Source organism: Leptopilina heterotoma, unplaced genomic scaffold (genome assembly GCF_015476425.1).
Source record: "Leptopilina heterotoma isolate Lh14 unplaced genomic scaffold, ASM1547642v1 Lhet_270, whole genome shotgun sequence".
NCBI classification, from domain to species: domain Eukaryota; kingdom Metazoa; phylum Arthropoda; class Insecta; order Hymenoptera; family Figitidae; genus Leptopilina; species Leptopilina heterotoma.
In genome coordinates this window covers 283,154-301,430 of record NW_025110979.1, presented here as the reverse complement: position 1 = coordinate 301,430, position 18,277 = coordinate 283,154, and the positions used below count along the sequence as shown (strand labels likewise).

The window sequence follows — 18,277 nt, the reverse complement described above, 5'->3', positions numbered from 1 at the left end:
TAACTTTTGTATGATGAATATTGTTATTTATAAAAATAATTAAATTTTGCAAAGAATTTTATTTAAATTTTCGGAAAATAATTGAATTTTTGGTTAAAAATTTTTTGGTAAAATTTTACTATTTATAAAGAAAATTGAATTCTTGAGGAAATATTTGCTAAAATTTTTGAAAATAATTGAATTTCTACAAAGAATTTAATTATTTTTGAAAATAATTGAATTTTTTATGAAAAATTTCGCTATTTATAAAGAAAATTAAATTCTTGACGAGATATATTCGTTAAAATCTTTGTAAATAATTGAATTCCTGTTAAATTTTTAATTGTTCATGAAAATAATTAAATGTTTGCGTAGAATTTTATTATTTTTTTTTAAATAATTGAATTTCTACGAAAAATTTTGTTATTTATGAATATTACAAAATTGAATTCTGGCCAAGAATGCATAATAAAAATTTTTGAAAAATAATTAAATTCTAATCAAGAATTTAAATAAAAATTTTTTCAAAATAATTGAATTCTTTACAAAAATGTAAATAAAATTTTTTAAAAAAAATTGAGTTCTTTACAAAAATGTAAATAAAATTTTTGAAAATAATTGAATTCTTTACAAAAATGTAAATAAAATTTAAAAAAAAAAATGAGTTCTTTACAAAAATGTAAATAAAATTTTTAAAAATAATTGAATTTCTGTGCTGAATGATATTAAAATTTTTTGAAAAAAATTTAAATTGTTAGTGGAATTTAGACAATTTAAAATTGTTCTGAAACTAATTGAATTATTTGTAAAGAATTTTATCAACATATTGTAAACAAATGAATTTGAAAATTCTCAAGGAACTTTTTTTTTATAAATTATTAAAAATAATTTTAAAAATAGTATAAATCATGAGTTTTAAATAATTGAAAAAAAGCATAAATCATGAATTTTAAATAATTTAGAAATTAGCATAAGCGGGGGTCCAACCTTGACCAAAGTCGAACCCTACGTTGGACTTAAAAATTTACTGTATAGTTATTGATTCTTAATAATGAAAACAGCGATAAATTTCAAAAATAGTTAAATTATCCTCTTTTAGTTACTATTTTCCTTTTCTCTCTCTCTCTCTCTCTCTCCTTCTGTCCTTCTGTCCTGGCTGTCAGAGTGTCTCCGACCGTTCGCATATAACGCCCTCTCGTAAAGCTCCGTCACGTGCAATTCCCGTCATAACAACGACTTCAATTTTCGTCAAAAGTCTTTCACCGTTATCGTTTCTCAGTGTTGCGCCCGCCCTCCTTTCTTTTTTCCGCCAACGATTTTGGTTTGAAGGTCCTCTCTTTCGATTTCCCGCTTTATAAACTTGATTGTTGCCTTCTCTCTCTATATATATGTATACACACACACACACACACACACCAATAAGGCCTCTCATGCAACTTTCGGAAAAGATATTTTCCAAATTATAAATTTTTACGATAATACAATTCCCATAGATACAGTCTACGAGCTTTATGTTTTATATGCCAGTGTCAGCCACCCCATTTGAAAACACCAGTCAGATTGGATTTGTCCCGATTTCATCCGCCATTTATTGGAATGCCTGCCTGGACACTTTTGCAGTGAGTTCAAATTTTTATCTTTTTTTTCCCGAGGGGAATTATTTTTTTCTAATTATATTCTAAATTATAACGAATTTTTACAGTTTTTAGAATATCAAAATTGAGACAAAAAAAACTCGTTTTTTGTCTCAATTTTGATATTCTAAAAACTGTACTAATTTAATATTTTTGTTATCAAAATTTACGGTAGAGAATATAATTTTTATTATTGATGAAAATAATTAAATGTTTGGGCGTAGAATTTTATTAAAATTTTTGAAAATAATTTAATTTCTCCAACATTCAATTTTTTTTAGAAATCAAAATTAATGATGCGCAAATTTACGAAACGAAATAAATGAGAATAAAGTAAAATCCGAAAGAATAAAGACTCCTCGTTTTTCATAAAAAAAAAAGAAAAAATGAAAAAGAGAAAAATTCCCAATGAAAACAAAACAAAATCAAGTGTGACGATATCGCAGAAATCTTGCAAGATAATCCTGCGCACTGCTCGCAACCCAAATTGTCAGGATTACGAATCCTAAGACTCGTCTACATCCTCTAGATTGGTTGGGATTAGGCGCAAGCGAAATGTCTCCATCACCGCTTCTACATATTCGTGGGAAAATTGCGTGTGCGTTATCGAGTGTTTATTTACACCCAAAATAAAAAAATAAATAAATAAATAACTCATCATCAAAAAATGCAAGCAAAAGTTGAAAAAACTTTTTTCTACTCCGATAAATTATTTCAGAAGTTTTTTTCGAACATTACCATAAAAAAAAGAACTTTTCAAAAAAAGAACTCTACAAAATGGTCAGAATTTCAATTACTTTTTATTAGTCTATCAGGTTTTTATTATTTTCTTTCCTTTTTTTCAGGGGGGTTTTTTTTTTACAAACATTGCGTGTATAGACGTGGAGCGTTTGGAATTTTCTGGGTTTTGTATCCAGATGATAGAGATGTTACACCTACGTACTAAAAACTATGCAGGGGGGAATTTTTTTCCAAGTTGAAAAAATAGTTTCGGTCAAGATTTATTACATGATTCATGACAAAATATTTTTTTATGGTTTTTTTTTCTGATTACTTTTCTAACCACGAAAAAGTTTTAATTTACACTAATTGTGACGTCATAATGGTCCTTCAAATGCCCTCCAAGATAAAATATATAAACCAGACGAAATGACGTTAAATTTTTTAATTTAGGATCTTCTGAAAAGGAGAGAATTTTTAAAATAGTCGCAATTCAAAAAGATTTTTTTTTTTAATGGTCAATATAATAATCGGTAAGTCTTTGGATGCGATTCGCGTTTTTAACGATTTAATAAAGCGGAATAGGACTCTTGAAGGCCAGCCCCATAAGTTGTCGCGAGTTTATAGGCATTGGTTCTTTCCCCCCTTCACCCTCTTTTTCTATATACTCACACTCATTCAGAGTCCCTCTTTCATTATTTCGATCTGACACTTGGACATACCTATTGCTCGTGGCGCTCGTAAAAGAGTTTCGCGGAGATGCACAACACCGCAGGTAGGAAGCCTTGCTTTATTATTTATTCCACTAGTCGTAAAAACCAGACCGGATTTATTGTGAAAATATTGAAATGAGAGACACTGCCCTCCCGCTTTAAAAAAAAAAAACAAAAAAAAAAAAAAAAAACCCTTGTGTTTGTAAGCCACCTTTCCCTCCATTTTTTTGGGTACCACCAGAATCGACCACCATGGACGAGAAGAGAGAGAAAACGCTTTACGAGCCGACAATATTTTATTTCACTTCCAATATTCATAACAGAAAAAAGATTTTTCTATTCAGTAAAGACTAAAAAAGAAAGAGAGAACCGCGATAACTCATTAGAACGAAAGTCGAGGTTTCGCTCTTCTTTCCTTGAGGAACGAGTTCTCTCTTTCTGCTCTCCATAGTCTTTCTCCTCGTCTTTTGTCTCGCGAACTGCGTGTAGCTTTGTAAATTTGATTAATGGCAGACAACCCCACAAGCCAATGTTGTTCGCAACACTCCGTAATTGCTCGCTTATTTTTCTCCTCATCCGCGCCTGCACCTGCTCGGAGACATACCTTAAGACAGGGTTGTGGTTACTTTCATGAGCTTGATGAGAAATTTTCAGACTTGCATTTATAATCTAAACACAAGATATGGTAATTAATTTTATAGCGAAATTGTTGAAAGAGTTGATTTTCAAATTGATAACGACTTTCTTTGAATTTAATGCCAAGTTCTATGAACAAGAATACGGTACCCCATATGGGCGAGCCAATGGGTTCATCCATTTCTGAAATATTTGCAGATATTGTCATGAATGACTTTGAAACCTATCTATCTATCTAACCTACCTTATCTTTGACAAACCATATTCAGGGTTGCCACAAATATTTAATTTTATTTTTCCCTGACTTTTCCCTGATTTCCAGACAAAATTCTCACTTTTTCCCTGACCCTAAAAAATATTCTGATTCACTCTAAAAATTATTAGAAACTCAAAAAAATGTTCTATTACATTTATTACATTTATTACATTTATTTCGGTGAAGAATTTTATTATTTATAAAAATAATTGAATTCTTGAAAAAAACTTTGTTAAATTTTTTTTAAATAATTGAATTCATACGACGAATTTTATAAAAATCTTTTTAAATAATTGATATTTTTCGAAAAATTTTATAAAAATCTTTTTAAATAATTGATATTTTTCGAAAAATTTTATGAAATTTTGTATATTAAATAATTGAACTCATGTGAAAATTTTATTATTTATGAAAATAATTGAATTATTTCTAAGAAATTTATTAAAAATTTTATAAATTATTGAATTCCTGTGAAATTTTAACAAGAATTATATTCAAGTTTTTAAAAATAATTGAATTTTGAAGAAAAATTTTATTATTTATAACAATAATTGAAATTTTGACGAGAATTTAAAAAAAAATTTTAAATAATTGAATATTAAAGAATTTTATTATTAAAATAAATAATAATAATTGAAAATGATAATTGAAATTTTGACAAAAATTTTTAAAAAATTTTTGAACATATTGAATTTCTGCACGGAGAGACCGAGATTACTAATTTTTGTATAAAATCACACTAGAATTTACTATTTTCACATTGCAACCACCGGAAATAAGGGGACTTTTTGTATTTTTTACTATTTTCTACACTAAGTCACTAATCCCGACAAATGTTCACCAAATTAGCAAAGTTTCTTACTATTTCGTCCAATAGTTCCAAATAACTGTAGTAAACTCAGAAGCATTGTGTACGTAAAATTACTACAGTCGTTTGTAAATGCAGAAAGAAAGAGTGAAAGAAAAAATACGGATTTTTGTCGCCGGTTTCCCGTCAATTCTTGACTAATGGAGACAAACTGGAAGGATTTTTACATACACAGACACACACACACTTATATATTTGAAGACACACACATGTTTATTTCACTTATATATATAGACGCGGTTAATTAATACACTAATACACAACTGCACGCACGACAACGAATTTCACTGAAAGTATACATCTTTGTTTCCTTATATATTGAATGATGAAAATTTACAGCACTTACGAGAAAGCAATTTACTTTTAACAACTTACTATAAGACATAGTTCTTGGGACAGGAATAAATGCAAAGTTTATTAATTTATAATGGTCAATTTCTGAGATACCGAACGACCTACGTTTCACTTTATATTTAATTATTGTAGATAATATCCAAATTTATTTTACATACGCGAAACATAGTCACTGTCAATGATCGGATGGCATCGGCTCATTTACGGAGATTGACGAAGTTAGCAACCAATAGAAATGCAGGCGCCATATGACTGCACTCGCTAGCCACACTTGCTCACCAAAAATTACTACAGTGGATCGTAGGTTTTAGTGGAAAATGTTTTCATTTGTCAGATTTTGTCTAATTAAATTAGAGAAAACTATAATCAATTTTTGCTACATTTACAACTCTTACACAAAATATTAAAACTTGCTATTTCAATGTAGCAAATTTATCTATTTCTTTTGTAAATTTATCTAATTCTGTAGCACATTATGCTAAAAGTCCCCTTATTTCCGGTCATTGCAACCATTTTTAGTAATTTTTACGAATGTGGGTCTCTCCGTGTGCGAAGAATTTTATTACTTTTGAAAATAATTTCATTCTTTCAACGAATTTTATTCAAGTTTATAAAAATAATTGAATTATGGTGAAGAATTTTACTACTTCTAAAAATAATTGAATTCTTGAAAAGAACTTTGTTAAATTTTTTTTTAAATAATTGAATTCATGCGATGAATTTTATAAAAATCTTTTTAAATAATTAATATTTTTCGAAAAATTTTATGAAATTTTGTATATTAAATAATTGAACTTATGTGAAAATTTTATTATTTATGAAAATAATTGAATTATTTCAAAGAAATTTATTAAAAATTTTATAAATTTTTGAATTCCTGTAAAATTTTAACAAGAATTAAATTCAAGTTTTTAAAAATAATTGAATTTTGAAGAAGAATTTTATTATTTATAACAATAATTGAAATTTTGACGAAAATTTAAAACAAAATTTTTTAAATAATTGAATATTAAAGAATTTTATTATTTATAAAGATAATTGAAATTTTGACAAGAATTTTTAAAAAATTTTTGAACATAATTGAATTTCTGCGAAGAATTTTATTACTTTTGAAAATAATGTAATTCTTCCAACGAATTTTATTCAAGTTTATAAAAATAATTGAATTTCGGTGAAGAATTTTACTATTTCTAAAAATAATTGAATACTTGAAAAGAAGTTTTTTAAATTTTTTTTAAATAATTGAATTCCTGCGACGAATTTTATAAAATTCTTTTTAAATAATTGCTATTTTTCAACAAATTTTTTGAAATCTTTTATATTAAATAATTGAATTCCTGTGAAAATGTTATTATTTATGAAAATAATTGATTTATTTCGTAAAAATTTATTAAAAATCTTGTAGATTATTGAATTGCTGTGAAATTTTGCCAAGAATTTTATTAAAGTTTTTAAAAATAATTGAATTTCGAAGAAAAATTGTATTATTTATAAAGATGATTGAAATTTTGACAAGAACTTTTAAAAAATTGTTGAACATAATTGAATTTTGGTAAAGAATTTTATTATTTTTAAAGATATAATTGAAATGACCAGAATTTTTTTTAATTTTTGAATATAATTGAATTTCTGCTAAAAATTTTATTACTTTTGAAAATAATTGAATTTCTGGAATTATTTGTAATTTTTCCAAAATTCAATTTTTTTAGTATTTTTAACTAAAATTCTTTTATCAATCTAGTATTTATGAAAATTGTAAAAATGATTCATTAAATAATTTATAAGTCATAATTTTATGATAGTTTTTGTAAAATTAAGTTATTTAAAAAGAAATAATTGTCTGAAATAGAAAAAATTCAAGGTTTTGTATTAAAATTCGTGGCAATTTCATAGTTTACGAGGGAAACAAAAAAAATCATCAAAATTCAGAGTTTTTTCATGAATTTTTAAAATTCAATTTTTTCCAGTACTTTTACTAAAAATCCCTGACTTTTTCCTGACTTTCCTGCCCAATTTTACTTTTCCTGACTTTTCCCTGAATTCCCTGACCTGTGGCAACCCTGAATATTTTTATCTTCTGACAACAATAAAATGATGACATATAACTTAGTGTATTTTTTTCCTCCCAAGGATGGAATCTTCCACTTATTTCATTATATCCAAAAACTTTGGGTGCTAACCCCTGATGGCCTTTAATTATTCCGCAAAAAATCTTTAGTAGCACAAAATTGAAGTAAAATATTTCCATTTTGTGAAAGAATTTAGACACCAATTTTCAGCGTAAAGGCTAGTTTTGCTTCACAGACGCAAGAACCAAGTGGACCAAGAGGAGAAAAAAGTTACGATACGTCATTTATTCAGCCTGCGGCTGCTTTTACTCGCTACTATAAAACGACGCAACCCTCCGCGATGTGGCCTTACGGAAAAGAATATTTTCTAATAAGCAGAATGTAAAGTTGGGGTGCGTTACACAAAAGAAATCTTTCTTGGTGGGGTATCGAAAAAAAGAATAAGAAGACGAAGAAGAGAAAAAAAAAGGAGAGCAGTGGAAGGGAGGTTTTGAAGTCGGAGCTCAGTCTGACTTATCTTAGTAATATTGGATTAAAACTTATGCCTCTCTCGGTTGCAATATGTTATTTTTATTGCTTGTGGGTTAGCATAATATTCACTGGGGTGCGCACCTCGTCGGGAGCTAATTTTAATTTTTATGCCGCAACTCGCGCAATGAGAGAGAGGGAGGATTACGATTTCAACGCTCGACGCTTATTTATTTATGCTCCGATTTTGCCATTACGATTATTGTAATACTCATTCTCGTCACGTGCAAGATTTTTTTCTGGAAAAGAAAATTTAATGTCGTAACGACTAAAATGACTTTTATTTCATTTCTCTCTCCTCGCAAAATAAGATTAACTCTTCGTTTCTGGAATAACTTTCCTTACGCATTTTTTTATTCTTTCTTTTCATTCTTTCGAAAGAAGATTTTGAGTAACTGCTTTTTTTGGGTTCAAACACCGCACTGTAACTAGAGATTGATTTTTCTGTAGGAAGGAAAATATGTTGTCTAATAAAATTAATGATTGCTTGATGAAAAATATTCAAAGGTTTCTGTGTGAACAATCCTCTGCCTTTTGCGAGGCGAGTAATTAACGGTGTAATTAACTTGATGTCATAACTCAAAGCCAGAGTCATTCGTCTGGCTGCGGGAGGAATAATTAGGGAATTATTTGTTTCAAAGAAGATCTGAAGATCGCATCGGACAGTGAATAGGTTTCCTGCGAGTTGCGAATAAATTGTAATTAAATATCAAACGCTGGCAATTACGTGCTGCAAGCGCACCTGCCTTATAGGTAGGAGCTCTGAATCAAGGGAGTAGTCGATCTACTTTTGAATATACATGTTGATGATCCCCGTCTTCTTAAGTGCGTATATCTTGATCATCTGGATTTGCAATTCCCGTTAAGGCTCGAGCCTCGATCTCCACATTTTGGTAAAAGTTTTTTTTATTTTTACCTTTAGGCCAGAAGTTTCGTTTTTAGTCATTGCCTTTCTTTTCTTAATTCTTGAAACTATGATCCTAGGTATCGCATGGTATGTAGAATTCGAAATGAATGGGATTCTTGAAACGCGACGTATTCGGGGTTAGGGATTTTATTGTCTAGATTTGTCGCCAATTTCTTCAAAGTTTTCAAATATGGAAGAATTATTGAACTTTGATAACTCGAACTGAACAGGTACGAAAATATTCTTGCTCGATGCTAATTTACTGAAGCCTCGTAGGTGAATACATCAAAGGAAGGTCGAATGTTCTAGAACTAATTACCGTACTCTTAAATACAGACTTCGAGACGATGGAACAGCATCACGACCTCTGCTCTTCGGATAACAAATCATTCTTGAAACAAAACTGTTCTGAAAAGGATCGAAAAGTATTTTAGAAATACTCCCAGAGAAATGGAGTGGACAGATCAGATAATCAAATTCCATGTAGCTAATTATCCTCTCGTTAGAATATTGCGTTAACATATTTTGAGAGACGCGACATTGAAAGTGAAGAATGATCATTTATATCAAAGATCGCACACCTCGAAGCGAACATGATTTACGAGGGTTTGATCATTGCGAGACATTTTGGATGTGTTACAAACACATCATACAAATACACGTGGGTGCGGAGGCACGCGTATGCGAATCGAGTTCCATAACACACATATATATATATATATATTGATACAGAACCAAGAGCGCGTGGACGTTGTCGGTTTGCGGTTGACCCGTGCCAAGCCACACTCCGATACCTCTGTGGTCGTCGTAGTCATGCCGACGTGACGCACCCAAACTAATACAAAGATCCATTGTAACAATGTGCGCCATATGATAATCTCAAGAACATTTGCGAAACTCCTTGGTAACAAGAACTCTCGGTACTCTCGGTACGGCAAATACTATAATAACTATCGTATGTGAAAATTAATTCTAAGGATCGAAATTGCGTCAGCGTTGAAAAATAAGGGTGACAGGAATAAGGAACGTATTCAACAGAGCGGAAAGCGGATTTCTTTCTGAATTATACGATTGCGGAGATTTTCGCGCCCTCGAGGCGACCAGTCGAAAGGAATTAAGAAGTCGATTCGTCATTTGCACCGTTCACAAGATGTTTTGACTCACTATCTTCAGCGTCTCATCTAACTTATTTTTCCCCACAAGTTCTCTCCATTCCTTTCACACCTTGTCAATTAGTCTCATCGTCAGGATTTCTCTGAACTATTTTTCATCTTCAAAATCAAAAACCTTTCTCTCCGCTTTGCATTAAATTGTACCAACTAATTTCCTGCTTTTATGTAAATAAAATCAAAGTTGTATTTATAGAACCGTATTGTACACACAGTACAGCATGTGATACGCTATCAAAAATGCACCCCCATTTTGCTCAGACCAACATTTCCAACTTCATTTTCAAACTAACAATCACAGTACAGACAATGTATCAATTTTTGCGCACGTTATTCAACAATTCATCATAACAGATATAAGTGCAGAGCAAATAATGAGAGAACGTTATCGAGGGTAATAGGACTGCAGGAATCGTTTTCGATTCGAAACACACAGAGTAGAGAGAGAGAGAGAGAGGGGAGGGGGAGTTTTGATAAACAAAGAGGTCATTGGCAAAAGAGTATAAACACGAGAGAGATAGTTGCTTTATCTTAATGCCGGAATCAAATCAGCTCGTACGGAATTAGAGATGGCATTATGGGGCTATCAGCGCATATGCACCCTGCATCATCATGCAGACCCACACCCTAAACTCCCGTGGCCTCGTAACAATACACGGTGAAGGGCGAGAACAATGCATATGTTTGGGGGAAACATGAGAACACACATATCGGATAATATTACCAAAACCCTCAACCCCCTTTTCTATGATTGTATATAACTCGCGTTTCGGAATGTACATCCAACCCAACTGACAATCTATACTTTTATCAGTCAGTGCTCTTCAAAAACACCATTTCGATATTGTACATTGAAAATGGTACCTCAATAATATACCTCAATATTACCTCATTAGTACCTTAACAGCAGTTTTTTTCAGCATATCAAATTGAGATCAAAAAATTAATCAAAATTGTTTGCGAAACGATCGTTTCAAATTGAGGCACAAAAATTAATCAAAATTGTTTGCAAAACGATCGTTTCAAATTGAGACCCAAAAATAAATAAAAATTCTTTGCGAAAATAAAAAAAATTATACTCGAAAATTTTAATCAAATTCTTCTTTTAGAAACCATTCAAAAATTTTTTGATAATGTTCAATTCAATTATTCAAACAATTCAATTATTTTCATTACATATTAAAATTTTTTTCAGAAATTCAATTATTTTCAAAAACTTATAATATTCTTCGCAAAAAATTAATTATTTTAATAAATAACAAAATTCTTCTAAATAAATCAATTATTTTCATTAAATATTAAAATTCCTTGCGAAATTCAATTCTTTGTAAAGTAATTATAATAAAATTTCTCGAAAAATTTATATATTTTCATAAAAAATAATGTCCTTTTAAAGAATTCAAATTACTTTTTCAAGTATTTTTATAAAATTCATCTCAAGAATTCAATTATTTTCATTAAATAGATATTAAAATTCTTTGCAAGAAATTCAATTATTTTCTAAAACTTATATTTAATATTCTTCGCAAGAATTTAATTATTGTAGTAAATAACAAAATTATTCTAAACAATTCGATTATTTCCATTAAATATAAAAAATTCTTCACATGAATTCAATTATTTGTAAAACAAATTTTATTAAAATTTCTCGAAAAACTCCATATATTTTCATAAAAAATAATATTCTTTTAAGAAATTGAATTATTTTCAATTATTTTTATAAAATTCTTCGCAAGAATTCAATTATTTTTGTAAATATTGAAATACTTTGCAGATATTCAATTATTTTCAAAAATTGTTATTTAATTTCTTGTTTTCTTAGGAATTCAATTATTTTCAAAACAATTATCATAACAATGTTTCACAAGGATTCAATTATGTTTAATACGTTTTAATGAAATTCTATATAAGAATTGAATTATTTTTAGAAAATTTTGAATTTTTCGAAATAATTTTATTTTTTTTTATTAAATTTTCATAAAATGATTCAAAGAAATTCAATTATTTCCAAAAATTTTAATAAAATTTTTCGCAAAAAATTCAATTATTTTTACAAATAATAAAAATTTCCACAGGAATTTAATTATTTAAAAAAATTTTATAAAACTTATTGCATGAATTCAATTATTTGTATAAATAATAAAAATCTTCACAAGATTTCAATTATTTTTATTACAATTTTGAAAGAATTCCTCGAAAATAGTATTTTCAAAAGTTTTGTTAAAATTCTTCAAAAGAAATAAATTATTATTTTTAAAAGTTTGAATAAAATTCTTTAAAAGTATTTAATTTTACGAAATAGTCAATTATATGACGAATTATTTATTTTTGTGTTTAAATAATTGTATTCTTGTAGAAATTTCCAATAAGAATTAATTTTTTTTAGAAATAGTTAAATTTAACAAAATTTTTTATATTAAAAATAAAATTTTAATTCCTGTGGAAAAATAAATAAGTATTTAAATATTTATTGATCAAAAATTATTTTTAAGTAAGAATTTATTCAATTTCAAAACTATGAAAAAAAATTAGTCATTTGAAAAATTTTAATTAAAATTTTTTGATTGCAGTTAAATTCTCGTAAAAATTAAATATATTTATTTAAATTTTCTATTAATTGGAAATTTTGTCAAGTTTAATTGAACTAAAATTTTATAGTTTAAAAAAGTTTTTTTTTTTACTTTTAAAAATTATTTTAAAATATAATCGAATTTTTGAAGAATTCTGACCAAAAGTTTGAAAAATAATTAAATTTCATAAAAGATTAGAATTAAAGTTACAAAATGTTTGGTGATTTTTCTGAATTGACTAAAACGAGTTTTTTATAGTCGTCAAATTTAATTTTTCGATAGCTACTTTTTTTTACTAATTTTTGCAGTCTTAAGGGGAGGCAACACCCTCAACTTTGACCCTTTTAAATTTTAATGATCAAAGAAGGTTGTATTTTCTTTCTCGCACTATTTTTAAATTTAATTTTCAATTTTTTTTACAATTCTATGTTTTTCTTGGGTCAAAAATGGAGCAAAAAAAAAAATACATTTTTTGATAATTAAAAATTAAAAATTAAGGTTGTTAAAGATAGAGGTCGTGCCTACCCTTAAAAGCTTCTTTTTGCTACTTTTTTAAAATTAATTTCTTAGTGCGAAGCCTGAAATAATATAAATATTTCGCGTATTTAAATAGTTTTAATTTTGCTTAAAACATTTCCATTGTAAAAAAAAAGTTGAATTTAAAAATAAATAAATATTGATATTTGTCGTTTGCAATGGTTTTGCAAACAATTTTGATTCAGTTTTGGGTCTCAATTTGACATGCTGAAAAAAAAATCAACAAAAAACATAAAACACGATTAGAAAATCGAAAACAATTCATCAAGTGCATATTCTTTCAAAAAGTGTACTCTCCTCTTTTTTTTTTATCAAATTGCTTTTCAAGTTGATTAGATTCGGTGACAGAAGATTCTTGAAGGGTACTGTACCGCTTCGAGGCTTGTTCAAGAGGATCGTGTTGTCGCTTCTTTTTTTTTCCCGCGTCGCTTCCTTATAAACTAATTTCCTACCATTCCTCTCTCAATCCTCGACGACCTTTCTCCCCCCCTCCTACTGTACTTTTCTTTTTTTTTTTTTCTTTATTTTACTACGTACCGCCCGTGCCGAACAATTGAATTCTCTCTTTCCATTTACCTATCCGTTTGTATCAACATTTACATTTATATTTGAATAATGGGAAAATAAAGAGGCGAGGTACTGAAAAGCGTTGTGCTCTGCATGAGACTTTTAACTTGCTATTACAATTTTTAAGCGTTCATTTTCAAGCCCCCCAGGCTTTCTCCATCTCTACCCACCACCCCATCACCCTCTCTCCCCTTCCATTAAAGAGTGGACAAAAATATATGAAATGTCAAAAGAAGAAGAGAGAAAGAAAATCTCATTACTGACTTTGGAGGAACAAATTTTGTTAAATAAATTTTAAATGTCCAGTAAATTTTTGAAATTTATTTTTTTAAATTTAAATCCGTATTTATTTATATTCAAAATTCAACACACTTTTTGCACAATATGGAAATGTTTTATTCAAAATTAAAATAATGAAAATACGCGAAATATTTATATTATTTCAGGCTTCGCAACTGAGAAATTAATTTTAGAAACGTAGCAAAAAGAAGCTTTAAGGGTAGGCACGACCTCCTTAAATTTTAATTTTTAATTATCAAAAAAAGGTTGTATTTTTTTGTGCTTTTTTTAACCAACCCAAAAAACAGAATGGTTTTTAAAAATAATTTAAAATAATTTAAAAATAAAAGAAAAAAATACGACCTTTTTTTATTAAAATTTAAAAGGGTCAAAGTTAAGGGTGGTGCCCACCCTTAAGACTGTGCAAAAAGTAGTAAAAAAAGTAGATATCGAAAAATAAAATTTAACGACTAAAAAACTCGTTTTAGTCGATTCAGAAAAATTACAAAAATTTTGTAACTTCAATTCTAAATCGTTATGAAATTTAAATATTTTCCAAACTTTTAGTTATAGAATTACGATGTTATTCTTCAAAAAATAGAATTCTTCAAAAATTCGACTAAATGATTAAAAATAATTTTTAAAATTAAATAAATAATAATAAAATTTTGGAGAAAAATTTTATTATTTATAAAGATAATTGAAATTTTGAAGAGAATTTTTCCAAACGTTTGCAGAAATTCAATTCAAAAATAATTTAATTCTTATTAAGACGAATTTTAATATTTCTCTTTAAATAATATGAATTCTTTTGTGAAATTTTAGTAAAAATTGTAAAAATAATTACATTTTTCGAAAAATTCTATTAAAATTCTATTAAAAAAAAAATTGAAAAAAATTTCTGTTTAATAAATATTTAAGAACTTATTTATTTTTCCACAGGAATTAAAAATTTAGTTTTAAATTAAAAGCTTCTTTTTAAATTTAAATGTTTCTAAAAGAAAATTAATTCTTATTGGAATTTTTTACAAGAATACATTTATTTAAACACAAAAATAAATAATTCGTAGAATAATTGACTATTTCGTAAAATTGAATACTTTTAAAGAATTTTATCGAAATTTTTAAAAATGATTTATTTCTTTTGAAGAATTTTAACAAAACTTTTAAAAATAATTCTTTTATAGTTTGTTATAATAATATTAAATAACTATAATCCAATTCATATTTTATTTTTAAGAAAATAAATTTGAATTAAAAATTTTTACATTCTATTATTTTTGAAATTGTTAGTTTTTTTTTAAAAGTGAGGAAAAAGTTAGCGCTAAAGATTCCATAGTTGGCAGTCAAGTTAATTTCAACTGTATAGGGAAAGAAGGTTGAGTCATAAGTCAAGACTACAATATTTCAGTATAATTGCTTTTTTTCATTGCGAAAAAAATTTTTTGAAAAAAAATTAGAAAAGAAAATTTAGATAAAAATTTGTTTTTGGGGAAATATGACAATTGGGTAAAATGAACATTATAAAAAACGTTCATTGAGAAGAAGCCATTCGGAAATAAATGTTTTGGAAAAAAATCGTAAAAAGTGTTTATAAAAAGTTGATTATATAAAATACATGAAGTCATGAAATCAATATGTAGATTTGCTATCTTTCTTTTTTCAATCCAAACTCTTTTGACATCAGCTACAGATGTATCGGCTAAAATAGTGGTAGTGAGTTATTGCATGTCAGTGTAATTGGTCAGAGTATAGTGAACGAACGATTATAAGTCCCCCCATGTGGCCAAGTGGGCTTTTTCTCCCCTACTGTTCAACTCACGAGAAGAACCCTAAAAATATTTTGATCTCTTTAAAAGTATTGTATTAAACAAACCTACAATTTCAATATATAGTCTCTCAATTTATTTCCCGTATTATCGATTCGAAATGTGTGCAATTTGAAAATAATATATAAATATTTCGCGTTCTTCGTAGTTTTAATTTCCCTGAAATATTTCCATTGTGGAAAAAAATAAATGTTTCTAATTTGGAAATAATATGAATATTTCGCGTTTTTTTCGTAGTTTTAATTTAAATATTTCCATTCAATGTCTGATCATAAATAATTTTAAAAGCTTAATAACTTCTTTTACATTTAATTATAATTATTAAAACTTGTCATAAAATTACGAACATCTTGTAATTCAATACAACATAAAAAAAATTGTTTACAAACAATTTATTGAATAATTATTAAAAAATAAACTTTTAAACATTTTTTTAATTCTAAACTAAAGTATATTTTATTCTCTTTGTTAATATCAATATCTTTATACTTTGTAAAGGGTTTATCACCCGTTTATATTTAAATAAATAAAATAATAAATAAATAAGTTTTTAAATTTGTTTAATTTCAAAAAGGTTTGAATTTGAAATTTTTGAAAATCTTAATTCCTATGGAAAAATAATAATAATTAAATATTTATTTAAGAAAGAAGTTATTGATGTTTTTGAATAATTTTGCAATTAAAGAAATTCGAAAAACAATGTAACAGAACATTTTTTTTTTTTGAGTAAAATTTTGTCCTTTATTTTCTAAAAATTCAAAAATTTTTAATTTCATTTGCAATTAAAATTTTTAATTGACAAATAGAATTTAGGTATAAACATTTTTTCCCTTTATTTTTGAAATGTTTGCGTAGAATTTTATTAAAATTTTTGAAAATAATTGAATTGTGGAGACCAATTTAATTATTTATAAAGATAATTGAAATTTTAAGGAGAATTGAATAAAATTGTTAAACATAATTGAATTTTTACAAAGAATTTTATGGAAATTTATGAAAATAATTGAATTCTTGTGAAAATTTTTTTTACAGTTTCTAGAAATAATTGAATATTCTTTCGACAAATTTTAATACAATTATTTTTAAGAATAATTACATTTTTCGAGGAATTCGATTAAAATTGTATTAAAAATATTTGAAATTCTGCAAAGGAATTTTACTATTTATGAAAATAATTGAACATACATATTGCGAAGAAATTTCAAAAATAAAATTATAATTACGGTGACTAACTTGTCTTGATTATTTTCAAAAAATTTAAATAAAATTCTTTAAAAGAAGTTAATTATTTTTAATAGAATGTAAAGAAATTTCAATTATTTCAAAAATTTCCAATTATTTGTTTATGAAAATTCAATTATCTTGAAACAACAGAATTGAAAAAATTTTTAAAATCTTTTTTTTCGAATTTTCAAAAAAATTTTGCGAAAATTCAATTTTATTAAAAAATTTGAAGTGTGTATTTCTTTTTAAATTAAGTAATAAAAATTTTAATTATTAAATAAAATTATAATTACGGTGACTAACTTGTCTTGATTATTTTCAAAAAAATTAAATAAAATTCTTTAAAAGAAGTTAATTATTTTTAATAGAATGTAAAGAAATTTCAATTATTTCAAAAATTTCCAATTATTTGTTTATGAAAATGCAATTATCTTGAAACAACAGAATTGAAAAAATTTTTAAAATCTTTTTTTTTCGAATTTCCAAAAAAAATTTGCGAAAATTCAATTTTATTAAAAAATTTGAAGTGTGTATTTCTTTTTAAATTAACTAATAAAAATTTTAATTATTAAATAAAATTATAATTACGGTGACTAACTTGTCTTGATTATTTTCAAAAAATTTAAATAAAATTCTTTAATAGAAGTTAATTATTTTTAATAGAATGTAAAGAAATTTCAATTATTTAAAAAATTTTTAATTATTTGTTTATGAAAATTCAATTATCTTGAAACAACAGAATTGAAAAAATTTTTAAAATCTTTTTTTTTCGAATTTTCAAAAAAATTTTGCGAAAATTCAATTTTATTAAAAAATTTGAAGTGTGTATTTCTTTTTAAATTAAGTAATAAAAATGTTAATTAATAATCTTCGCACTAAGAAACTTGAATACATTAGAATGTGACTCTTCATAAAATTCAATTATTTATCAATTATTAAATTAAAATACTTTGAAAATTCGATTTTTTAAAAAGTTTTTAATGAAATTGTTTTATAAATTTAATTACTTTCAGTTGAATTTCACAAAATTTCTATTAATTTCTATTAATTCGATAATTTTTGGAAAATATATTTACATACAATCAGTGACTGATTTTTTATTATCAAATTAATTATTTTTAACTAATTGTTTAGATAACAGTATAAATATCTATAAAAATTGAAATAAAAAGCGATTTTTTAAAAACAAATAATAATAAAATTTTTTTTTAATTTTGGTGAAAAAATTCCCGGTTTGACATAAAATTTCTGCGATTTGTTTCCGGTTTTTCCCGGTCAAATTAAATTCCCGTCTGTTTTCTAGTTTTTTTTTTTCAATAGACGATTCTATATACGATTCACATGAAAGTCATGAAACAAAAACACTTTTACTCGAATACTTAAAACAAATCTCGTTTTGCATTTCTCTCGTTGCTAGATGAAAGAGATTCTCATTCTT

General features: G+C 26.2%; 1 protein-coding gene across 3 annotated transcripts in view; it reads right to left on the bottom strand.

Moving 5' to 3' along the window:
• The window catches only part of LOC122503861 (dachshund homolog 2-like), a 483,446-nt gene that overhangs the window by 313,303 nt on the left and 151,866 nt on the right, over positions 1 to 18,277 (bottom strand). The window lies entirely within an intron of this gene.